The sequence below is a fragment of the Natator depressus genome, chromosome 10, assembly GCF_965152275.1.
Source record: "Natator depressus isolate rNatDep1 chromosome 10, rNatDep2.hap1, whole genome shotgun sequence".
NCBI classification, from domain to species: domain Eukaryota; kingdom Metazoa; phylum Chordata; order Testudines; family Cheloniidae; genus Natator; species Natator depressus.
In genome coordinates this window covers 67,019,628-67,046,847 of record NC_134243.1, presented here as the reverse complement: position 1 = coordinate 67,046,847, position 27,220 = coordinate 67,019,628, and positions in this window count along the sequence as shown.

The following is a 27,220-nucleotide window of genomic DNA, read 5'->3' as shown; positions in this document are numbered from 1 at the left end:
GGCCCAGATATAGGAATCGGTGCTGGAACTAGGGGTGCGGGGTGCACCCCCTGGCTTGAAGTGGTTTCCATTATATGCAGGGTTTACAGATTGGTTCAATGGCTCCCACTTTCCAAACCCCTCGGCCCCTCCTGCATCCCAAACCGCCCGGCCCCACCCTGGAGCTCGCATCCCCAGCCAGAGCCCTCACCTCCTTCCATACCCCAACCCCAGCCCAGTGAAAGCGAGGGTGGGTGGGGGAGAGCAAGTGACCGAGGGAGGGGGGATAGAGTGAGTGGGAGGCTGGGCCTCGGAGAAGGGGCATAGCAAGGTGAAAGGGAGAATCTTATTATTACTACTAATTATTCTTTAGAAGACAGGATTGGCTTGTTAGAGGGCAGAAATCATTGGGGGCATGGGGCAGGCATAAGCTTTATTCAGCAGCATGGGTATTTTTCACCCTGACTAGTAGGGTTAGCTCTTGGGAGAAAGAGGTGCTGCTGAAAACTTTCAAAAGCTCATAATTCTTCCTTCAAACCTCTGACGAGAGAGTGAACTAACTGTGCCAGATGAACAGTGGAGACCCGAGCAACAAACACACCTACCTCACTCCCTGGCCTAGAGTGTACTTTGTGTAGTGTTCTGCTGAGACAAAGGAAGGGAAAGTAGTGATATCTGACGCGAAGGCTAGGGGATCAAGGTTTGTACCTAGCCATTTAGGTTCCGGAACCGAGACACCAAAAAACACTTGTCACTTTCAATATCATAGACATAAAATCTTATATTTTTTTAATTTGACTTTAAAAAAAATGTAACATACAGATTTTGAACCCTCTTAAAAGTTTGGGGATATTCAAATCAGGGAGCAGGGGCAAATAACTGGAACGGAGTTCAGCTCAATGTTTTAAATGTATTTTCACAACTCTCAAATACATCTTTATATTTCCTGTGCTTCAGTATACTGGTTTATTTTGCACCCTCTTATATTAGTATTTGGATTCTGTTTGGATTTTGTTACATTTGTTTTAGGTGGCGCAGTTTCTCGTTTAAAGAACATTTTCTTTGAATAATAAATGCATAAGTGAGGCTTCAGTACAACATTTGTAAAAATTCAAACCTGGTCTTCAAGGAGAATAGGGTAAAATAATAAGCAACTAGGGCATGGCCTTAAGAAAACAGTGAAATTTCCATATAAAATATTGAAATTATGAGAACTCAAGTTTTAAAATAAAACTCCCATGTCTTATGATTAAACCATGAGCTTTCACCAGCTTGCTAGTACAATAGTCTAGATGCCTTCCCCTAAAAGCCAGGCAGTCTCGGGGGAGCTGTCTTGCTAATATGTCTCAGTAGAATGTAGTCTGTTCACAATTGCCACTAATTTTACTTACCTCATTTTCTTGGTATTTCAAGGAGTTTTATAATGGCTGGCATTTTGATGCATTTTAACACTGTTTAAAAAGGCATCCGCCTGAACGAAGAGAAGAAAAAACTGCTATTGTGTCTTTCTCTGCATGTCTGAAGTCTACTTGTGAGCACCTCGCCATTTTGCTGGCAGAGCTACACCTGCTTCTCACATGGGCTAAATTTCTAAAGCCTCATATGGCAATTGGGTATAAAACATTAAGCTGTTTCAGTAATGCAAGGATTACAGGGGATGGTGTCAATGAACAATAAAAAATGATAAAGGCTATAAGCTGGGGATTTATCAGTTGGAAGTGACAGAGAAGGAGAAAGACGGGTGTATTGTTTGATCACAGGAGGACTATGAACTGCCAATGTGATGTGAAAAAGGCTAATGCAAACCTAGGATCAGGTAAGGTATTTCCAGTAGAGATAGGGGAGTGTGAGTACCCTTATATAAGGCACTAGTGAGACCTCATCTAGAATGCTGTGTGCACTTCTGGTCTTCCATGGTTAAAAAAAAAAGATAAATTCACACTGAAACTGGTGCAGATGTAATGCCAACAGACCCCCATCGTCAACGGGCAGGATTGAACCAGGGACCTCGGGAGCTTAGTGCATGAACCTCTACCGCATGAGCTAAAAGCCAACTACTTCTTACGTAGTGCTGTAGAGCAGACTCATTTAACTCTCTAAGTGGTCTCAGTGCCACTAGATGGGACAGAACACCACACCCAGGAGGTGTGTGGGTTACACAGGGAAGGGCTACTAGGATGATCAGAAGAATGGAAAACCTACCTCATGAGAGGCGACAAAGAGCTTGGCTTGTTTAGCCCAACCAAATGAAAGCTGAGCAGAGATATGACTGCTCTCTCTATACATACACCAGAGGGATAAATACCAGGGAGGGAAAGGAATTATTTATGTTAAGTGCCATAAGTGCCATGGCAAATCGAGGCCATTGGGAGCTGTGGGGGGCCGTGCCTGCGGACAGTGAATGTAAACAAAATGTCTTGTGGCCCGCCAGCGGATTACCCTGACGGGCTGCATGCTGAAGTTTGCCAACCCCGGACTAGATGATCATGTTAGTCCCTTCTGGCCTTAAAGTCTATATAGTTGATATTGGGCAGGAGCAGCTTCAGATAAACTGACCTTCACAGCAGGTTACCTCAGACGTGACAGAGAATGAAGTGGGTTGTCATGCATGTGAAATATAAAATTAAAGTAAGAAGAACCAAAAGGCTACTCCCACCAACCAATGCAAGAAAAATATTTTTATGTATAATGCAGAATTAGAAATTAACTGTCATTCCCACTATTTGAGACACAAGGTGGGTGAGGTAATCCCCTGAGACTGACATGGCTACAACTACACTATTCCAGCTCCTTGAAAGCTAGAAATGAGAAGCAGAAAGGTGGTTTTGGTTTTAGATTCATTGCCTCCAGGAATATGGAGTATTTCACACTTTCTACATTTACCTTGTTTAACCTTGATTCCCAAACTGAATACTCTCCTTTTCCCCTTTAAATAATTATTCGCTTACTTCTAGGGCTACAAGGACAATTTTAAAAATGCAAACCTCAGCAACCCCAAAGCAATACTATATAGCTGTAAAAAACCCAAACCACCTAATAAAACAGCCTCAACACTGCAAAAATATAGGACAGTAAAGCATGGAGTAAACCAGCCTCAGCACTGGAAAAATACATACGAAAGTAGCGAACAGCTCCTATGTTTCACAGCTCATTTTATATAAGCATCCAAAAGCCTAAATGTTTAACCAACCTAACCAAATGAGCAGGTCTGCAGCAAGTTCCATGGATTTCTATCCCAACACAATCATTTCCACCAACTGGCCTCGCAGGAGACCCTTCCTCTGACAATCTCCATCCCATTCTGTCTAGTTTCACCATCTTTTGTCAGGGTATGGGAAAGATCACTGGACTATTAAACCACATCAATGTCTTTGGTGCGTAGGTCTGCTCCCCACTGGTACTGTCTGGGAGAATACCTCCTCTTCCTTTCCCACACAGGCCTGAGAGGAAACATCAAAATGGCTTCTGTTAACTCTCCTGAGAGTATTGTAGGCACAGCAAATCAGGGAACCTAAAGGAAACGACGCGCGATTTCAACATGAGACAAAACCTAACCTGAATAACCCAGCTTTGAAACAGAAAAATGCATGAAACATGAAGGCTGCATTAGAATGTTTGTTGGCCCAGTGAAGAAAAAAAATGCAACTGCCGTGAAAACTTTCATTGAGGCAATTAAAAAACAAAAACAAAGAGATGGCCCCACAAACACCAATCTCGAGTGTTTTCAGTTTTGGAATGAATAATTTACAAAGCTAAAGTAGCTGGTTTACAAAGATGACGTAAGTTCTAATACTACTGATATCTGATGGATAGAGGTATACAGCTTTTGTAGAAAATAATAAACTCCGCTCCCCAAGCTTGATCTAGGCAATGTGTATGGTTTCCATATGCATACAGCCAAGGATCATTACTAATTATAATAATGCCTGTATGTTTTTAGATGACCACAGTGCCACCATTTTGAATGCAGGCTCTTTGATATCTCTGTAGGAGAGCGGAAAATCCATCTCTATGCCTCACGTAATGGGACTGTCTCACTCTTAAGGTGACAGTACACAGACATCTACTCACTGGGGAGTAGGCCAATCTCATTTTGCTGCTAATTTACCTGGTACATCTGAGCAGCACAATTTCTATCCGCTAGACATCTAAGTCGTCCTTTTTCAGTACTACTTTGAATTAAGTAAAATCACAACAGCAGCACTCCAGCAATCCTGGGGATAGTGAATCAGCACTTTGCCAATCTCATTTTACACCAAACATATTCATAGCACTGCCAGGTCTGTTTCTAAAGCAGTTGTGCAATACCACTGAAGAACAAAGAAGTGTTGTTTCAATTCCTTAGCTGATTCTTCCACAGGACTCCACTCAGAAGGGCAATTTTGTAGATAAAGTGCTGGTGTGGGGAGAGAAATAAGGTGATGAAAATGGTGTGTCCACCTTTTTTTAAGAAAACTCCTACCATGATCTTTTCTCTAGGCATGCTCTTTACTGGTAAGAAATGGAAGATAACACCTTCTTTGTATTTGGAAATAGTATGTCATCAAGACAGCCACACTAGAAGCCTGCGTGCATGCTGCAGTCCTTTGTACACCCTGATTTTTGTTGCAAATTCACATTCAAAACCGTGTCTATATAGCCTGTCAAAACATGCAGCCTTCTTTCCTTCAGCATATGTACAAAGATAAGCCATTTATTTGAGAACGAGGTCCTTCGTATGTATGTAATTAAGAAAATGCCTATTTTACAGCAGGACTGCGCCCTGCAGGTTGTACATTTAAATGCCTGCACTGCACAGCTGGTAGCTGAGTAGGCTTCTTTTAATGAAACTAACTTAGCTTTTAGCCTTCCTGTAACTGTAGTATTTACCTTATGTTAACCATCTCCCAGCAATGATGATAAATGCCCTGCATACAAAAACAAATACAATTCTATACAATTGTGTATCCCTACAAGTAAAAGAACTACAGTCTTCTGTGCTGTGTGGCAGCATCTGCCAAGCCTGATAGCAACTGCAAGAAAATGTACATTTTTTTTTGTAATGTAAAAATAATGATCAACGTAAATGTAAGAGACCATTCAAATGCGCCTGGACAAAAGCCTGAATGAGGAAATGTTCTAGAATTAAATCCTTGGATGTTATTTACTTATCTGTCTTGCAGTAGGCATGGTATCTCTCAGAATGCAGAGTGTCTGGCTCTTTGAAAAATCAAACACAGAAAATGCTTCCTAAATCTAAAACTGTGAACAGCCTTCCATTTGAGAAAATAAATTGCTATTCATCAGCAACACATTTGTATGTAAATATTTTCCATACAGGAGATGGTCATGTACTGTATTTTGCTATTAACATTAAAAATCTACAGCCTATAATCAGTCGTGTAGTTAGAGTGGCAGTAAAGAGTTCCATTGTGGACAATAGGAAACACCCTTTTTGTCCACAAAACAACTCTGATTAAATCCTCCAAAGTGGATTATGTAAAGAGTCCTAATCATTAAGAAGGAAATATATGCCATTGTACCACACTTGCCATCAGTGGAGAGGCACTTGTTTAGACAGGAAGATGAAAACATTCACACACTGTAGGAAAAATGTATTCTCGCCTCTTTGCCAACTGGTAGCAGGTTTGGGTTCTTGCAGGTCAGTTTCACATTGGAGGGGACCTTGGTGAGGCAAGGTCTGGTATTTACCGAGCGTAATTTACAAAATAAACTCAAGTTCGGTTTCCTTGAACAGAAATGGCTACAAATTGCACACCCACAACGATTTCTTGCAGAAACCTCAACAATGTCACTGCTACCCTGGCACCAAAAAGTGGCTGTCTTGGGGCTCTGTCTCTTTGATATCTCCTGAAGTTTCACTGCTTAAAAACACACTGTTCCTTGTTCCAGCTCAGCCCCGGGGCTTTTCACCTAGGAAATCCTTACGTTGAAAACTGTACATCCCAGGACCACATGGCCTTGAAAGGTGTGCCTAGGAATGAGCCCTCCTTTTGTTGCTGCTTTGCAATACAAAGGAACCTCAGAAAAGGTTTCACTGCCCAGACAAAGAGTGCTTTACCCCCCTGCTATCCCCTTACCAACTATCTATCTGCAATGAGTTTCATCCTCTATCTTTATAAAGCAACAACTCATAACATGCATGACATTAACACCTTAACCGTATTATCACAGGGCTCAACCTTAATACACTCACTGCCAAAGTGTACTTGGACTACTCACAGCAGCGAGCACTACAACCAGTAGTGATTGCAGCAATATTGCCGCGGGGGGGGAGGCGGGGAAAGAGGGTTTCCACTTAAGAGTCTCATGAATTTTTCATTTCTGCATTCCAACTCAGGTTTTCCCTTTTTCCAAAATGGCCACCATCCTCAGCAAGATGGCCACTATATCCAGTTTGCCTTTGTTGGTGAAAAGCAGGCTGCCCCAGCAAAGATGGATGCCATTTCCCATTGTTTTCAGTGGGGCTGACACCATGCTGCCTTCAGACAAGATGGTAGCTCCTCAGTAGGCTGGTGAGACCAGGCATAGGATAGGAGAACATGGAGGTACAGTAAATGGGACCATGAGTCAGCAGGGAGGGAGGATGTATTGGGGAACAAAACTGGAAACTATGAGGTGCTAAGGGAACACAGGGAACAAGCGGTAGACTGGGGGCAGTACAGGGAGTAAGAGGCAGAGAAGAGAATGTGATGGCTAGGAGGCTGAGGGGAAAGAGGGAAATATGGGGAGCAATTCTGTGAGAATGTAAGTGGGCCAGTTATCTATTGTATTGGTAGGGAGGGGGAAAGAGGTTAGACTGGCAGGTCCACACCCCAGGGGATAGGGGAGAGTAAGTGGAGTCCTCTCCAGTTAGTGAACAGGGAGGCTACATTTTAATACATGTAATTAAGGTGGAATGTTGACTCAGATGATTACACACAAATGCACATTGATGGTGGGCAGCTTTCACTAAAGGTGAAAAAAAAAAGACGGGGAAAATAAACATTTGGGGTTGGCAAGACTTATCTTTATTCCTAAACCACATCTATCATTGTAGTAGCTAATCACCTCCTGCATCCTGTGTGCTAATTATGGGCTCAATCTTGCCTTTTGCAATTTAATTTCACTGTGATTGCAGAGTATTAGTAGAATACCACCTTTCGTTACTAATGTAAAATACAGACTGAATATTTTAAAATAAACAATGGGGACCCATTTTGCAAAGTCTGGTGTACACAACTGCTGATACTTTGTGTATTGCGAAAGGATATGCATAAACATCCAATGTGTACATGCATATTGGTTACTTACACAGGCAAACAGCCAGCTAGGCTCCTAGTTGGCTATGTGCATTTAGATACCTGGTTTGCAAACATTCATAGGCTACTTGCACACAAACTGGGGAAACAGAAGCATGCATGCAATTGCATATGCCCAGCTTTGAATATCTGACCTTGGATCTAGAAGCAAAGAATATTTGTTTTAAAATTACGGTAGAGAGATATCTTTTCACAAATATTTAAAATGAGTTATGATTTGGGGGATATATTTATGAAAATATTACACTAGAAAGATCTTAATAAAATACGCAAACTATTATGCTTGCACATTTACTGTACATGTTTAACAGGTAGTGAACAAGGCTACTAATTTTACATTTTTAAAAATGTGAGCTGACACAAACAGTTCCTCTATGCTGTGTAGGAGTCAATTATTGTCAAACAACCTGTTCTACACAAAAAAACATCAAAGCTGGTAGAATTGTTGAATTTAAACTAAACCAAAAGCATTCAAGTGAATGTTCAACTTTGGTGAGGTTAACTCTACTCTCTAGGGTATTACCTTTGAAAGGCCTACACGTGCTTTCCACTCATTCATCTTTTGCAGTCCATGTTCAAGCCTTTCAGAAGTTCCCATTTTAATATGTAGGACATAAACACAAGAGACTTCAGATGAGCTAGCCATTTTTAGATTTTTCTTTTTGCACATCAAAAAGCACGTCACCAGTTGCCAGCACGTCACTGGTAATACTGCTACTGCTTCCTTATCCACCTCATCATTAGGTGGCCGTGTAGAAGTACATATCATTTATGCATGATTGGTGTACAGTCCCATATCATGGTGGACAATTTGTTGCCCATCAGATGACTGAATTTATATGAGCTCTGCATTTTAAAAAATCATCTGTATGAGAAATCCCATCCTTGTTGGTTTGGTTTTGTGTTCTTAATACAATGATTTAAAAAAATCCATTTTACTGTCATTCCCAATCTGGAAATCAGTGTTCTAGAATTATTCCCTCATAAAGGGCATTCTACCAGAGAGACATTTTTAATGTATTTTTATTTTGAGCAGAAGGAAAAACCTGATGCTAAGTTGTTTGTAGCAGTGGATAGCAAGTGTAACGGGACTGTTGCCCCCTTACTAACATTCAGTGGGGGTGTTTTGGTTGGCTAGCTCCCAGTACTAAAAGGGGAAGGGTCTATGGGAAACCAGGACCCTGAGAGTGACAGTCCCCAGGAACAATGGGAAGAGGCCAATGTTCCAGGTCAGCCTGAATGACAGGGCGGGCAGGCTAATCAGAGAGTCAGAAGGCCGGGCAGGTCCCGTCCTCGGTGTGAGCTGGATTTGCCTGGGTCAGACAGAGTGGGGCTGAGCTAAGGAGAAGGCAGGGGCCCAGGCTAAGCTGGCGAGCAGAGCTTGGCCAGATCCAGAGGGGCCAGAAAAGCAGCCCATGGAGAGCAGACCCTGTCCTGGGAGCAGAGCTGCAGCAACCAGAGGCAGAGGGGCCAGAGAAGCAGCCCAGGAAGCAGGTCAGTGCTGGGAGCAGGGTCACAGAAGCAGCCTGCAGAGCAGACCTGTCCCGGGAGCAGAGCTGTAGCAACCAGAGGCAGAGGGGCCAGAGAAGCAGCCCAGGGAGCTGGAGGCAGAGCAGCAGCAGCAGTGCAGACATAGTGGTGGAGCTGGGGCTGGAGCAGTCCGGAGCTGGGTGCGGTGAGCAGCTGGGGAGAGCGAGGGGGACCAGCACAGGGAGACGCCTCAGCCAAGAGGCTGTGCAGGCCAGGCTTGGGTCATAACCCAGACAGGGTGGGGGCGACACTGGGAAGAAGGGTCCTACCACTTAGAGCCTGAGAGCGTGTGGCCACCACCAGACCAAGTGTCCAATCCACAGCATCCCTGCAGCACAGCCCAAGCCTGAGAAGGCGGCCTGGGACTTACAAGGAACAGACTGTGAACTGCCCTGACATTCCAGAGACACTGTTTGTGATGTTCCCTGCCACAGAGGGGGTTGATGCGTTTCCTTTAACCTTTCCCATTTTTCCTTATTCTTTTAAAAATTGATTGTTGATTAAATAACTTGCATTTGCTTTAACTTGTATGTAATGGTCAGTGGGTCATAGAATCATAGAATATCAGGGTTGGAAGGGACCTCAGGAGGTCATCCAGTCCAACCCCCTGCTCAAAGCAGGACCGATCCCCAATTAAATCATCCCAGCCAGGGCTTTGTCAAGCCTGACCTTAAAAACTTCTAAGGAAGGAGATTCCACCACCTCCCTAGGTAACGCATTCCAGTGTTTCACCACCTTCCTAGTGAAAAAGTTTTTCCTAATATCCAACCTAAATCTCCCCCACTGCAACTTGAGACCATTACTCCTTGTCCTGTCATCTGCTACCACTGAGAACAGTCTAGAGCCATCCTCTTTGGAACCCCCTTTAAGGTAGTTGAAAGCAGCTATCAAATCCCCCCTCATTCTTCTCTTCCGTAGACTAAACTTCCCCAGTTCCCTCAGCCTCTCCTCATAACTCATGTGTTCCAGTCCGCTAATCATTTTTGTTGCCCTCCGCTGGACTCTTTCCAATTTTTCCACATCCTTCTTGTAGTGTGGGGCCCAAAACTGGACACAGTACTCCAGATGAGGCCTCACCAATGTCGAATAGAGGGGAATGATCACGTCCCTCGATCTGCTGGCAATGCCCCTACTTATACATCCCAAAATGCCATTGGCCTTCTTGGCAACAAGGGCACACTGTTGACTCATATCCAGCTTCTCGTCTGCTGTAAACCCTAGGTCCTTTTCTGCAGAACTGCTGCCGAGCCATTCGGTCCCTTGTCTGTAGCGGTGCATGGGATTCTTCCATCCTAAGTGCAGGACTCTGCACTTGTCCTTGTTGAACCTCATCAGATTTCTTTTGGCCCAATCCTCCAATTTGTCTAGGTCCCTCTATATCCTATCCCTACCCTCCAGCGTATCTACCTCTCTTCCCAGTTTAGTGTCATCTGCAAACTTGCAGAGGGCACAATCCACACCATCCTCCGGATCATTTATGAAGATATTGAACAAAACCGGCCCCAGGACCGACCCTTGGGGCACTCCACTTGATACCAGCTGCCAACTAGACATGGAGCCATTGATCACTACCCGTTGAGCCCGACAATCTAGCCAGCTTTCTATCCACCTTATAGTCCATTCATCCAGCCCATACTACTTTAACTTGCTGACAAGAATACTGTGGGAGACAGTGTCAAAAGCTTTGCTAAAGTCAAGGAACAACACGTCCACTGCTTTCCCTTCATCCATAAAGCCAGTTATCTCGTCATAGAAGGCAATTAGATTAGTCAGGCATGACTTGCCCTTGGTAAATCCATGCTGACTGTTCCTGATCACTTTCCTCTCCTCTAAGTGCTTCAGAATTGATTCCTTGAGGACCTGCTCCATGATTTTTCCAGGGACGGAGGTGAGGCTGACTGGCCTGTAGTTCCCAGGATCCCTCTTCTTCCCTTTTTTAAAGATGGGCACTACATTAGCCTTTTTCCAGTCGTCCGGGACTTCCCCCGATGGCGATGAGTTTTCAAAGATAATGGCCAATGGCTCTGCAATCACATCCACCAACTCCTTTAGCACTCTCGGATGCAACGCATCCGGCCCCATGGACTTGTGCACGTCCAGCTTTTCTAAATAGTCCCGAACCACTTCTTTCTCCACAGAGGGCTGGTCACCTCCTCCCCATGCTGTGCTGCCCAGTGCAGTAGCCTGGGAGCTGACCTTGTTCATGAAGACAGAGGCAAAAAAAGCATTGAGTACATTACATTAGGTCAGAGAAGTGCCCAGCGCAGAGAGAGTACCCCGGAGTGGGGACACCCTAGCCCCTGTCCTAGGTGACCACAGCAGGGTTGGGGGTTGAACCAGGAATCCTGGGCCCACCCTTGTTGGGGTTACGAGGACTCTGGCAGACAGGAGAGTGGAAGGGGAGTCCTCAAGGGCAGGGAGGCCACTGGGTAAAGGAAGTGGGAGCGAGGACTCAGATCCTTTCGCTAGCCCACTTCACCGGGGTAGTGCAGAAGCCCTATCACCCAACTACTCTACTCAGCCCAGCAATTTGATCTCCCAAGGCTCAGATTCAGTAAAATAGATTTCAGAGCTGGCATTTAAATTGTCACAAAATTAGCATCCCATGGAGAAGTGGGGAAATGGTTGTTCACCAGCCTTAGACCTACTGGGCCCAATTTGCTTCCCATCTACCCTGGTGTAATTCACTGAAGTCAGTGGAGTTGCAGCAGTGTAAAACTGGTGTAAAATGATACGATAATCAACGCTATTGTCTCGCTTCACAATCCATAAGAAAGTCCTGCATCATACACGTGGAAAAGGATTTTCTGAAACTAACTAAAGTATGCCAGAGCCTCAGCTGGTATACGTTGGCCTAGCTCCATTGCTGGCCCACTGTACTTATCTGAAGAAACTGATGGTGCCATCATACGAGGATCAGTCCAGTGCACCACCAGTCTTCGGTTAGACAGGAGCAGCAGCTCAGGTTGGTAGTTTTGTTCACTTCAAATCCACTTAAAATTGATGTTCAGGGTAAAATATAAGGCTCAGATGTTCAGGGTTGTTTGGAGCGTATTTTGCACCAACCTTGAAATAAGGTCTTTCTAAAGAAAGATTAGAGATTCCCTTTAGCTCAGGTCTGCTGTGGTTTAGCAGAACAGAAGTGGATGCCATTTGTTAGATACTTTGTGGATAAAAAGTTTGTACAAGTGAAGGAACATGCCCTTCTGTTCTGCCCTGCCACTGCAGACCTGAGCTAAAGTCAAGCACTATGCTTTCTTTAAAGTCCTTTATTTTAATATGTCTGAAAAACACCCCCCTCAACAACGCCAAACTTTTTAAGCTTTAAAAACAATGGATGCAAGTTATGGTGTCTGTCCTGTAGTCGTCCTCAAGCAAAACTCCGATTGATTTCAATAGAAGCATATATTCTGACTGAGGGGAGTGTATTCAAGCCCCGAATTTGTCAGGCTGAGTTTGGAAGGCTTAATCTCAGTTCCTATAGAAAGTGTTCTGATGTGTGCGCACTGAAGCTTTTATAAAAAAGCACATTGGGAAATGTTGTATTTCAGTTTGCAGATTTACTAAAAAATTATCTTTCAACTGAAATTAACTACAATAGTGTTTTTTTGATTTTTTTGACTGTCATAAATAGAAAGGGAAGGGTAAACCCCTTTAAAATCCCTCCTGGCCAGAGGAAATCTCCTCTCACCTGTAAAGGGTTAAGAAGCTAAAGGTAACCTCGCTGGCACCTGACCAAAATGACCAATGAGGAGACAAGATACTTTCAAAAGCTGGTAGGAGGGAGAGAAACAAAGGGTTTGTGTGTCTGTCTACATTTTGTCTTTGCCGGGGATAGACCAGGAATGAAGCCTTAGAACTTTTAGTAAGTAATCTAGCTAGGTATGTGTTAGATTATGATTTCTTTAAATGGCTGAGAAAAGAATTGTGCTGAATAGAATAACTATTTCTGTCTGTGTATCTTTTTTGTAACTTAAGGTTTTTGCCTAGAGGGGTTCTCTATGTTTTGAATCTAATTACCCTGTAAGGTATTTACCATCCTGATTTTACAGGGGGGATTTCTTATTTCTAATTCTATTTTTATTAAAAGTCTTCTTGTAAGAAAACTGAATGTTTTTTCATTGTTCTCAGATCCAGGGGTTTGGGTCTGTGGTCACCTATGCAAATTGGTGAGGCTTTTTATCCAACATTTCCCAGGAAAGGGAGGGTGCAAGTGTTGGGAGGATTGTTCATTGTTCTTAAGATCCAAGGGTCTGGGTCTGTAGTCACCTAGGCAAACTGGTGAGGCTTTTTACCAAACCTTGTCCAGGAAGTAGGGTGCAAGGTTTTTGGGAAGTATTTTGGGGGGAAAGACGTGTCCAAACAGCTCTTCCCCAGTAACCAGTATTTGTTTGGTGGTGGTAGCGGCCAATCCAAGGACAAAAGGGTGGAATATTTTGTACCTTGGGGAAGTTTTGACCTAAGCTGGTAAAGATAAGCTTAGGAGGTTTTTCATGCAGGTCCCCACATCTGTACCCTAGAGTTCAGAGTGGGGGAGGAACCTTGACATTGACTTATGGATTTCTTGCCTTTTTTTTTTTAAACAAGTGTTTCCAGTACCAGAAAAGTAGCTTTCAACTAAGCAACAGCTGGATTGAAACTCTGGGAATTCTTTGTGTTTTTGTCTCTGTTTGGTCTGACTGCTAGCCAGACCATTTCCTGTAGAGGGAAGTCTTATGTCACAAGGTCACCAGCTACTATATATAAAGTGCTCTGCAGGCATTTATTTTTCCAAAAATTTTTAGAAACTAAAAGTGTGAAATAAAAGTTCTCATCTTAGGCTAATTGAATAAATCTTTAAAATTCTTGCACACAAATTATATGGTCCAGTTCTTTATCTACGGACATATTCCTTCAAATTCAAATTCTGTTTTAATCTTCACTAGCATGGTGGACATGAGGGTGACCCTGAAGAGGCAGTGAAGCAAATACGCCCTCAGTGAAAAGGTTCACCTCATTCCCCCTTAAGGAACATTCTACAGAAAAAATGGAATGAAAACAACCCGAAGTAGCAGAAACTGAAAACACTGGCACTTTGGGTAATTAGATTTTAATGAAAGAGCACCAGGAAAACCTAGGGTTTCCAGCTTCTACAAAGGTCCTCTCATGCTCCAGACTATAATAAAAATATCCAACAACTTGTCTTTGTAAAGAATTCATGGCTACATACATGTAGACAACCGGTTCATACGTGACACTGGAGAATACAGTCTATAACCTTCAGTTCCTAAAGCACCTCCATCATTTGAATAGGTAAGTGCCTTTGAGCTCTCAGTACCAATAGGTCTTATCACCTGTAAGCCTCCAGAAGGAAGTGGAGCTAGGTATTATCATACCCCAAACCCTATTTCAAGTATGACATGTTAGGAAACTGCGACAAAGAAGAATGATGTTTTGATTCACTCCCCATCCCACTGACCTAGATGTAAATTACAATTTGCATTCACACTCATCAGGAAGGGGTGGGGCAGCTACACTTCAAGAGGAGTTCACTTTGGAGAAGGGTCGGTGATATTTGTACTTCTTTATCCATGGGTATTCTGCAAGGGAAAAGCACTGTTAACTTATAGCTGGGTCTCCACTGGAGAGGTTTCCAGGAGGATATACTGAATCCGTGCATTTTCCAGATTTGTTCAATGGTCTCTCTCTCAGATCCACTATAAAAATTGTTCCAATGCCGCTGCCTAAGCCGGCATAGTATGGCAGAATTCGAAAATAATAATTGGGGAAAGCAAAGTTAAAAATGTGACATGAGAGAGTTATTAATTGTCTGCGTAAGGAACAAAGTTCTCAACATGAAGTTGAAAATTAGAAAATAATAAATACCTTCCACAGGAGTCTTCAATTATACTTTAAAGTGGCTAAATTTTACAAGCATTATTTTTTAAAAAAAGTAATACTTCTGCTGAAGGCAATGTCGTAGGTTAATTCTCTTGCCGGTAACTTTCTTTTGCTTAGCACAAGTTTGTGTGTTATTGATATATTTTTTATCCTTCCTACTTTTTACTTGAGTTAAAAGATTTAGGAGCCAATATGAAGCACTTGAAAGCTAGGAGATGCCAAGTTTAAGGTTGCTTGTGCAACCGTTCTTCTGCCCCCTTGTGCATCTCCCCCTAAACCCCTCCGTACTGAATGAGGCAAGGATCCTGTGGAAAAAACTGTACATCATGTAATTAAAGACTGCCACAGTGCATACACAATGGGGCTGAAGAATCCAATCTTACAGCCTAGCATTTCCTAATTGTCAAGTGCTTGACTTTGCAACTGAAATATTCTTGTATCAGGCTTTTTGTATTTAACATCTAGATTTTTTTTAAAGGAAAATTTTTTTAATTATATACAACTGTACCAACCCTTACATCATACACAGTCATCAACCCTGAACCCTCAGCACTGCAATACAGACCTCTGCCCTTTGAGCTACAGGACTAACTCTACAGTAAAGCCTCAGAGTTACGAACTTCAGAGTTACAAGCTCACCAGTCAACCACACCCCTCATTTGGAACTGGAAATACACAATCAGGCACCAGCAGAGACCAGAAAAAAAAAAGCAAATGCAGTATCGTGTTAAACTACTAAAAATAAAATAAAGGGAAAGCACTATTTTTCTTCTGCATAGTAAAGTTTCAAAGCTGTATTTAGTCAATGTTTAGTTGTAAACTTTTGAAAGAACAGCCATAACGTTTTGTTCAAAGTTACGAACAAACCTCCATTCCCAAGGTGTTCATAACCCGGGTTCTACTGGATTAGCGGGCAGCAGAAGCAAGCTGTTATTCCAGAGTAGGGGATAGGCCACTAGGGTCAGGTGCTGGATTTGGGGAATGGTTGAGCAGATGCCCCAGGAGGGTGATTGGGGGTACTACTGCTTTCCCCTCAACTACTCTGCTACTGCTAGCAGTTCCCAGGCATGCTATGCTGTCGCAGCTGCTTTGACCATGCCATGGGCCTGGCCTTTTCACAGTTTCGTGCTCATTTATATTGGCATACTGCCAGTATCCTCTTGTGCAACAGAAATGACAGAAGGGAAATTGTGGATTTCAACAGCTAATATCTCAGCCAAACTTGTACAGAAGTTCAATGGCCAAAGAAAAAGGCACTTCCCTAGCCTGAGGGCTTTTGCCCATGCTGAATTTCAAAGGCCAGCTGCACACAACAAAGGTGGAATGGAAAGTGTTAGGAAACCTAAAAAAAGGGGTTACCATCTGCTCCTCCTGTAATTGGATTAGCCCATAAAAAGATCCAGTGCTTCCTCATCCTCTTGTGTAAAAATAGAGGGCACCGAGACAGCAGTTAAGGACAGAGGGAACTTCAGTTTCTTTGTTTAAGCCTGATTTTTATCATAAAAAGATGGACAGATAAGATACCCCATAGGAAGTATAACAATGGCAGACTTATTTCCCTCCAGGCTTCTCAGTGGAGCAGTGTCTGATTTATTCATTTACATAGTGCAATCCATTTATTTAACAGCAAGGTAAGTAGGTGGAACGGGGGAAAGGCACTTCCATCAAACGGAAAAATAACCAGAGGTGCTGCAGCTATCTTGAACCTGCATAATGATGCGGATGCCAATCTCTAGGTAACTCTGCAATTAGCTGTTGGCACCACTGATATGTGGCCTTGTTATCACAAACAGAATGCTAACACACACAAAAAGCAAATCAACTAACTGCAGACAAGTTGCACCATTTTATTTTTCACATTTATAAAAGCAGGTCATTCCCAAACAGAGAACTGATATTTGTGAAGAATTAGACAGCCATTTGGGTACATGTTGAGGATGGCACAGAATTTCACCACCTCAGGTTGCGAGCAGGGTAGCATGCCCTGTGCATCACCCTTCCAGATGGTGCTGTCTTCTCCATATAGAACACTCACCCATCCCTGCAGGCCAGTGCAAGGTGAAATGGGAAAGAGGAGACATGATCCCATTGCTTTTCCATTCATTTTGATGTGGTATACATCTGGGGATGCTAGGAAACAGTCTCTGCACTTCTACCCATTGTACGAGAGATTCAAGAGAGCAGACATTTCCTTTAACTTTCTTCTTCAGACCCCATACACCCACAATGGGGCCAGGCAAAATCTGGCCCCTACACACCCCTCTCTTGCTCTCAAGAGAGGACGTTCTTTTACCCTTCTCACCAATTGGTTTCAAATACAGCTTTCAACTTCACCTTTAGAATCTGATCTGCAAGGTAATAGGTCAGCCTTGTGCCTCAGGCCTGGGTGCAGAATAGGCACAGTGTCCTCAAAATGGTACTCAAATGCAGTGGGCACATTTTTTTTTTATTTACTTCCTGTGAGAGTCCTTTTATCAAGGCTAACATGCTATCCACCAAATGAGCTGTAAGGACCATGCTGATCATTATACAGCTGGCAAAATGATCATCATCATCATCATCACTCATCCCCAGCAGGTGTACTGGGTTTTCTTTGAGATTCTGAATAGGTGTTGGATATAGCATGCTGCCCCTCATACAGTAATTCTGCAGCATTGAAAAGCAATGAACAACAAACTAGTTTTAGCATAGAAAGGGAGGCATACTACTTGGTCCACCCCTCCTGGTTCTGTTAACACAGGAGCAAGCTGCTGTGCATCTTGAAAGGTGTGGCAAATAAAAAGTGATACCGGAAGTGACAAGCAGCATCTGCATGTTCCTAGGTTTTCAGCCATCCTGGAGAGTAACAGTAAGGCAATGTGCAAAATACTGCACACAAACAACTTCCCACGCTTATTGGCCCAACTGTTTCTCCTCATTAAAGCCTATAAAGCCCATGAGAGAGAGAGAGAGACAGACAGACAGACAGACTCCTGGTAACTGTGTACATATACCTTTTCTAACACATTTATTCAATGCGGGCTTCTTCAAAGTTTCTTTAAAAAAAAAAAGAGTTCATTTGACTATGAACACTGGTTAATTCATGAAGAATTTGGGCACTTCTAATGAGGTAAGTTGGAAACATCACAAGATATCACCAAAACCAATGCACAGCTCTGAGCTGCTGCTGACTAGAAATCTTTGTACAGCTTTGGGATAGTTTGCCCTCTCTGGTGGAAGAGTAGGTTCTTTTAGGTGTCTACTCTCTTTCACTGTTAAATCCCACAAAACCATGAGCCCTCAGGAAACCCCAACTAGAATAGAATCCTGCAGCACGCCTCTTCAGTAAGGTTGCCAGTGCTCCAAAATTGGCCTGGAGTCTCCAGGAAGTAAAGATTAATCTTTAATTAGAGATTACATCATGATGAAATCTCCAGGAACACATCCAACCAAAATTGGCAACCCTACTCTTCAGCCACACAGTCTGCCATGCACACATATATCAAAGCTGTCCTTCGCTAGCATCCCCTAGAATATCAAGTCAAGCTCAAGGTGCTCAGTTGTCTGGGGCCAGCATACCTAGAAGACCACCTAAAGCTCTGGGATGAAGACAGTGGTCAGCGCCACTCATCTGGTACAATGGAACTCTCTTCCCACAAAGGTCATGCCCATCTGTACAGGAGACAGCTCCCTCTCTCTCTCTCTCTCTCTCTCTCTCTCTCTCACTCTCTCAGGGGCTCATCTTAGAGCGTGGAACAAACTCCCATAGAAACTGAGGACCTCACCACCGACTGCTCAAAGTGAGGTACGTTTATTTGACCTGCCTTCTCTAATACCTGCACATCACAACACGAACATTCAAAATAAATTTAAAAATTAAAAAAAAAACCAAAACTGTACCAGGGCCTCCTGGCACCTGCTTCTGTCGTGGTCTACAAACTACTCAGAGACCCTTATGCTGGTCCAACACCTTGTGCAGTTTATTTTACAAATGGAATCCTACAACCTTCATAACATATACAGCTCCTGTAACAAGCAGGAGAGAGCAATCTCTCCCCCCATGCTGCCTGCTTCCCCCTTTTCCACTTCCTTCCTGTGCCTATTTGTGGGCTCTGGCTAATGGCTTAATTCGTTTTTCTGCCCTGCCCCACCGACAAATCAGGCACAGCTCTGCTTAGTCAGCTTCATTCTGCCTTGTTTGATTGGAGCTGCTGTGAACAGAGTGCTGACTCAGCCTTCCTTGCCTAGCACTCTGTCACACCAACCAAAACAAAAATATTATACTGCACAGAAGTTTCCCCAAGGAGAGGATGAGCAAAAGAATGAATCACACACAACACGTTAGTCATTTCACTTAATGCACTGCTGAAAGGCTCTAGAAACGACAGCAATAAGAGGGGTATAAGGCCTAAAGGGAATATATCATGGATAAACAAGGTTCAAAGTTTTGGTCTCAAAAAATACGTGTTTACCAGAATCTCCAAACCTATTGTGGCTCTTCCCACCCACCAGTTCTATTCACTAAAATTCCCCCCCACCCTGCCTTCAGCCCTAGGTCTGCACCACCTTTCCCATCTCTGAAAATCTATTAGTTGGCACACCATTGCTGGACCCCAACTGTGGCTCCTACATACCCTGGATCCTCCCACCCCATTCTCTTATTATGACCCTCTTTCTGAGCTCCATATCTCATTCAGGAGTCAAGGCATGTGCTATCTCAGGATTCCCACTTTCAGTCACTTCAATGCATATTGTAACATGGGGTGCACCAAATACCAGAGCACATCAGATTTCAAAGCATGGGCACCACCATGCCCTAACAGATTCAGCTTGGTCCAGCATCTCTTCTTTAAAGATAAAAGCTCTAATCATGGATAAGAGTAGGAGGGGAAGTTGTGGAAACACTAGTGGGAGCTCAGGAGAAAAGACAGGCTGGCAACAGAAGTGGCAAAAAGGTTAATTTCACCAGATTTTTTGGGTAGGTGCAAATTTTTATGCTCCATTGTTTTCTCTAAGTTTTATCAGGGCAAAACAGTACTTGTGATTCAAACTTTTAATTTTATTTTGCAACAGCAAAAAACAAACAAAACTGACACCCCTTCCCCCCAGAATCGAAGGTGACGGTCTGCAGAAATAATAAATCGTCACTTTTTTGGCCATCTCTCTCAAGTTAAAGTTCATTGCAGATTTTTTGCTGCTGTGTTTTAAATCCTCAAAACATCAAAGTTCATATTGCAAATTAACAGACCTTTAAGTACTACATAGTGGTGTAAAGAGCAGAGACCAATCTATGTTTGCAACAAACAATAGATATTTTGGCAAAAGACAATCTTCCATGGAATGCTTTTGCTGTATAATTCAACACTGTGGGCTCTAGTTTCCCTGCTGGCAAATGAATTCTTCATTTCACCTATATTTTCTCAACTACTTGCTAAAGCGATGAACCAGATTAAACTGGTTTGCACTGCCTATGACAGGATATTAGCTATTGAGAGGCTGCATATATTAACTGCCAGAACAGATGAGTGCTTTAACACTTACAAATCACAGAAAGAGAAGAATAGAGCTGGAGGAGTTCATTCATGTGTTCCTCGTTTAGATATGCTGATACCTTATCAGCTCACTACAGAGGACAACAGATGTGTAGGTGAGCAGAATTTGTCTACATTACAACTGTGGGCAGAAAATACTGTTGGAGTATTAAACAGGGCTTTCAGAAGTGCTTAAGGAGAGGACTACAGAAATTCCAACTGACAAAAACCTCTCTCACATATAAAAACTCAAATCTAATGCCTTAATTAAAAAACAACAACACACATACACCACACAGACAGGTCAAAGCAGGCAGACCCCACTCAATTCAGTGTAGAAAGAGAGGTATCCTTGTCTCAGGGTATATTGTATGCATTATTTACAGGAAAGCCTATCACTGGGAAGATGACATGACAAATACTGCTTAATCCACATTTTGTTGCATGTCAAACATATTACAGAGACAAGGTGGGTGAGGTAATATCTTTTATTGGACCAACTTTGTTGTGAGACAAGCTTTCAAGCATACACAGAGCTCTTCTTCTGCATAAAACATATTAAAGTTCAGTTCATAAAGGCAATTTCCATTCGTTTCAGCATTCCACAAGATTAGTGTTTTGTCCTGCCCCTTGAATAAAGAACATAAGAACATAAAAATGGCCATACTGGGTCAGACCAAAGGTCCATTCAGCCCAGTATCCTGTCTGCCGACAGTGGCCAATACCAGGTGCCCCAGAGGGAGTGAACCTAACAGGTAATGATCAAGTGATCTCTCTCCTGCCATCCACCTCCACCCTCTGACAGACAGAGGCTAGGGACACCATTCCTTACCCATCCTGGCTAATAGCCATTAATGGACTTAACCTCCATGAATTTATCCAGTTCTCTTTTAAACCCTGTTATAGTCCTAGCCTTCACAACCTCCTCAGGCAAGGAGTTCCACAGGTTGAGTGTGTGCTGAGAGAACTACTTCCTTTTATTTGTTTTAAACCTGCTGCCCATTAATTTCATTTGGTGGCCCCTAGTTCTTATATTATGGGAACAAGTAAATAACTTTTCCTTATTCACTTTCTCCACACCACTCATGATCTTATATACCTCTATCATATCCCCCTTTAGTCTCCTCTTTTCCAAGCTAAAAAGTCCTAGTCTCTTTAATCTCTCCTCATATGGGACCCGTTCCAAACCCCTAATCATTTTAGTTGCCCTTTTCTGAACCTCTTCTAATGCCAGTATATCTTTTTTGAGATAAGGGTATCACATCTGTATGCAGTATTCAAGATGTGGGCGTACCATGGATTTATGTAAGGGCAATAAGATATTCTCCATCCCTTTTTTAATTATTCCTAACATCCAGTTTGCTTTTTTGACTGCCGCTGCACACTGTGTGGACGTCTTCAGAGAACTATCCACGATGACTCCAAGATCTTTCTCCTGATTAGCTGTAGCTAAATTAGCCCCCATCATATTGTATGTATAGTTGGGGTTATTTTTTCCAAATGTGCATTACTTTACATTTATCCACATTAAATTTCACTTGCCATTTTGTTGCCCAATCACTTAGTTTTGTGAGATCTTTTTGAAGTTCTTCACAGTCTGCTTTGGTCTTCACTATCTTGAGCAGTTTAGTATCAAAGAAGGGTGAAGAATTTTTTTCCAGAAGCTCAAGTGAGCTAAGAAAATAAAATCCTTGGCTCCTTTCAGGATAATACTCCAGGAAACAGGAGACTGAGGTACTGTACAATATGCAAAGTTTGCTTTAGCAGGTCCAGTAACAGAATCTGAGCAAACTCATTCATCTTTACATATAAACAGAAGTATGAACAATTAAGGACAGAGGCTTGTCTGTTTATCCACAATATATACACTATTATCTGATGGCTGAGGGGAAAAAACCAGACATTTTAATCTCAATCAGCATCAGAGGTACTGTGCCTTTCATGCTCAAATGTTTCCTTTTTACTGTTAACAGACTTTAGAAATCTTATGAGTGACCATGCTATGGCAGAAATCGGATTGCATGCATGTTACAGATGTGCATCCATTGAAAAGGCACCTGGTGTACCCCCTTATATTCCCAAATCAGCCTTTCTATACCTGTCTGTTCCTTCTGCTGGGCAATGTGAGAGTTTTTGATAAGGACCTCACAGAGCTGCAAATTCTAAGAACAGAGAAAAACCCCTTGGAAAGCTAACAAAAGGAGGCAATGATTGGGAGTTTGCTAGGAGCAGGGTGACCCCGCACTGGCATGATCTCATTCTCGTTTAAAAAGTCATCCTTGATTTTGGGGCAGAGTGCTTTTTGTTTGGGGCCAGAGTCTGATACCTTTACTCACAATGAACAGTACATTATTCATAGTACATAAAACAACCTTTTGTGGGGAGGGGCGACAATGGGGCCAGTAGGAAGGGACGCACCCAGAAAGAGCAGGCAGCCAGGGACCCCTGCCTCCCCTTCTGACACCTTGTGATGATCCCCAGGGTTAAAACTACCTGCCCTTAGCATGAAAGAATCTGGTCTGTGCCTGCTCTGGATCAGCTCCCTGAAGCCAACAGCCTCTCGCAGCACAAGCACTGCCTTCCCCGGTGTCCGCAGACCTTGCTTTCTCAGTACAGGAAGCAACAGGTACACATCAACCCCCAAATACTCAGCGCGTTCCCTGAAGTGTCCATCCCCTTATCCACTGAGCACTCTCAGAATTAACAGGTCTGCTAGTCCTTTAGCAACAGGACACCAGCTTGTCATAACCAGCCCTTTGCTTAACACCACTGCACTGAGATATTTATATTGAAAACAGAAATAAGGTTATCAGACTAGAGATTCAGGAGATTGTGAGTAAAGATATTGGAAACAAATGGTTACATATCACACAATCACAAATTTAGTCTCTAAAAAGCATATTAACAGGTTAAACCCGTCGAAAGAAAGTCCTCTTCTGCATTTTCAGCCAAGACGGGTTGATATCCCTCTTTCGTGGGTGCAAATGCACTGTCTGTGCTTACTTCCTCTGTGCAGAATGATAGGGTGTCTTCTTTGCCTTCTAGAAATACCCCCAAAATTCATGGTCTTTGCTCATAATCCTTTGTGGATTGTTTTTTCCCCCCTGCATGCTCCTTTCCTTTTGATTTCACCATCTTTGCATTAACATTTGACTTAGTATGTAAACAGACATCAATTGCATTAGCTTACAATGCTTAGTTTATGTCCCAACAGAGAGATACATGTTTCTTACCTCCTGTCTGGAGGAACTGGTCTAAGGCAGGTTGCCCTTTCGGTGACCTGCTTTTAATTTATATGCTTAAAAACACAATTTTCTGCTATAGATACACAACTCCTTGCCCAATACATGTACATTAATACCGATGACCAATGTGACAATGGTTTTCATTTGAGACGTCGCATGATGTTCTTTGGTGAACCAGGGTGTACACATCAGAATCAGGAGACTCCTGTAGCCCCACAGCACCCCTTGTCAGTTGACGTTAAGAGGTTCTTGGGTCACACACCTTCATAATCCCTGGCTGCCAGTGATGTCAGCAGACTGCTTTTTGCAGTTTAATCCCAGATTTTTTTTTTCTATCTGCTAATTGGTGATTTGCCCCAGAGTTCTCCCACCCTACCCTGCCCCGCCCCCCTGTAATCATAGTCCCTCTTACATCCACTCTTCCCTCCCTCTCCTCCAATGCCCCTCTTTCCCTTTCCTGCTCCCTAGCTGCAGAGTACAGACCCCCTCCTACCATTCCTGCTTACTCAAACCTTCCCCATAAAAATAAAGAAATGAATAAAAGAAGTGAAACTAACACAATATGCCCATCATCACCCTGATCACTTTGCTCCTGTCAGTTGTGCCTTTTCCTCCATCCTTTGTCAGGTTTGGGGCTTTGGGGGGTCGGGGGGAAGAAGTGTCTTAAATTGTACGTACTTTGTGGCAAAGGGTTACATCTTGTGTGTGTACAGCACCTAACATAATGAGGCCCCAACCCTAACGGGGGCTTTGGGTGCTACAGCAACATAATTAATACCATTATGAAGTTGAACGAGAAACCAGTATACGTTTTCTTTGGACTGAGCCAAAAATCTAACTGAGACTTATACCACTTCAATAAAAAGGATCAAAATCAAACAAATGGTTTTGCCAGGTAGATTTGGCCTTCTCTTGCTTCACCACCTGACTGTCTTCCTTTCGGGGAGATATGACCATGCAGACCTAGGCTCGGTTTTCAACTTGGCTTGGTTTATTAACAGCTCCAGCTAGGTAGCACTATTACAGGTGTTAAGCTCTGTCACTGAGGTCTTGCACAGTTGAGAGTCCTGCCCAATTATTAATTCATAAAACCCTTCAGACCTGGGAAATAATTGGAATCAATGATACAGACAACCTCCAAATACAGTTGCACCATTATAATAGTGCATAGGGAGTGTGGCACCATTAATTTTATCCACCTATCTGCTGGATAACTTTACACTTCTTTAACAATTAATAGTAATACTGGCAATTAAACATATTAAGTCATACTTCTCTAAAAGCATAACTGCATCTTCTGCACTTGGTTTATGCAAGTTAACAAGCATTTGTGCAGTGAACCCTGGTATTCAGCGTGGTAATTACTGAACCCTGGGTTAAAATATAGATAAGATAAACAAACAGTCCAGGTAAATATTTGAGCAATGGAGTTTATCACTGTATCATAAAGTTATTTTCTTCCTCTGCCTGGGAACGTACCATTGTTTAGTATTCATATGACAGCACAGTCCCATCCCATGTGATTTAAAGCCTTCATTATAATTGCTAATGATTACTCATAAAAGAGAGACTATTATATGTAAAAACTGCAATCAGGGCTAATCTATTCACCTATCCATTTTCTACTGATACATTTTCTAAACAAAGCTCTGTCTGAATTGTTCATAATTAGCTTCTATTCTTACATTTTTAATTACTGCCCTCCCCCACCACTACTATCCTCAAACACAGCATTCTAGATATCGTCAGACTTCTTTTTTCCAAGGCTTGGATTGAATTTTTATGTTATGAGTGAGTGAAAACCTGACACTGTACAATTCAGTGTTTAAAAGAAAATGTACATATTGTCAAATGCTAAATGCCAAAGCAGAAAATCAAAAAGTAAATAGCTTAAAATAAGACTAAGTCTTCTAAGTACATCAGTGGTCTATATTTGGAGCACAATCCTAAGTAGTAGGAGTTTGCTTTAAAAAAAAATTTAAGTGAAAGCAAAGCAGAGTGCCTACATACCCAGGCAAGAGAGGGCTTGGTAACTGTGATTCTTAGGGACCCCCAGTGCTAGTTGGCACACTGTGGTCATATTTACCCAAAAAGGTGGCATGTAATATATCATTGGAAAACTAATGACTCCCTGATTGTGAATATTCCTGTGTGATGTATGTACAATAAATCCACAAAGGACTGTATAGATATATTTGGAAATACAGCTGTACAATGTGTTTAAACCAGGCATATCAGCGGGAATTCATGAACAGGTTTTCTCCAGTCAAAGCGAAGAGGCCAGCACCTCAAACTAGCTGTGGCGAAATTCAGTGGGCTATTCATTTGTATTGGAGGTTGCAGGAAGAGAGCATTTGCATTGTGAAAATCACCAGCAGGGGAGAAGACAGCATGGAGTCTACACCAGACAACATGGCATCTACGCCTAGCAGGGAAAAGACACTTCATCTGGGGATACATTTCAGAAGAATACATTTCAAAGGTTGACTGGACTGTAAAGAGGGGGCACGAACCCCTGAGTTATCCTCCACCTGAAGCGTCAAAGAAGCCCTGTGCTTTGAGCTCCATATGTTGGGTCCTGGCCTGGTCAGCCATGCTGAAAAGATCATGTGAGAAACACTTCTTTGAACAAGACACTAATTTGTTAAAGCAGCTTTTAGTTTTAGAAGAACATTTTTACTTTGGTTGCCTTGCAAACCTTTCTATCTTTACTCCTTATACTTGGTATCACTTAAATCTATGACTTGTTTAGCAAACTTGTTTTTCTTTTATTATAAACCAATTCACTGCAGTGATTGAAATCAGAGTGTTTTTCAAACCCCAATTAAATGAATGAGCTGCAGTGTATTGTCTCTTTAAAGGAGCAATGAACTTAACTGCTATAAGTGTTGAGTTGGGGGGCTGGACACGGCAGGGATACAGTTTTGGAGAAATTCAGGAGCGGGAGGGTGTTGGGGGTCACTTTGCAAAACAAACCCGCGCACACTGCGTGGTGGAAGCCACAGTTACCTGTATGCTTGTATGCGGTCTGTTGGCGTCAGGGCCGTGAGCCACTGCAACACAGCATTTAGGACACCCAGAGTTGCAGGGCAGGTAGTGACACAACCCTTTACTGGTCTGAGCTGAACCCCAAAGAGTCAGATTAACTGAAAGGCATTTGGCACTTATTTGTAGAAACCACCACATTTAGGGCTCTCTCTTCAGAGCCTTTGGTGCGACTGTAGAGATGCCCACCTCTGGGATATGTTAGACTCTGCCCACGCTGGTGTCCTTTTGGTACCTGAGCTGCCATTCCATGTTATCCATTTTAAAGACTGCACTTGTATAACATCCAAATCTCGCATCTCAGAATAATTTTTTTTTTAAAAAAATCACACCATTTTACTCTCAAACCCCTCCCCCCTCCAACCAAATCCATCCCATATGGTGGATACTTTAACTTCACATGGATATTTGATTGTGTATGTTGCTTAGAAATATCCCCCCAGCAAAAAACACGTTTTTGTAAAATGCAATTCAGGCAGTAATCACCACTCCAGCACCTTCCCTTCCACTCCCAATCTTTCTATGAGAACTGACTCTCCCCATCCCCAGGAATATTATCTTCTCTTGTCTTCAGAGTAAGAATGAGTACGTTTAGCTTTAGCCTTAGGCAAAAAGTTCGAGATTAATTCTGGCAGTTCTATGCCAAACTTCTCACACAAAATGTTATGTAACGACCAACAAAAATGGTCCTGTTTTACCCGCTGTTGGATTGATTTATGGATGAGCTAGA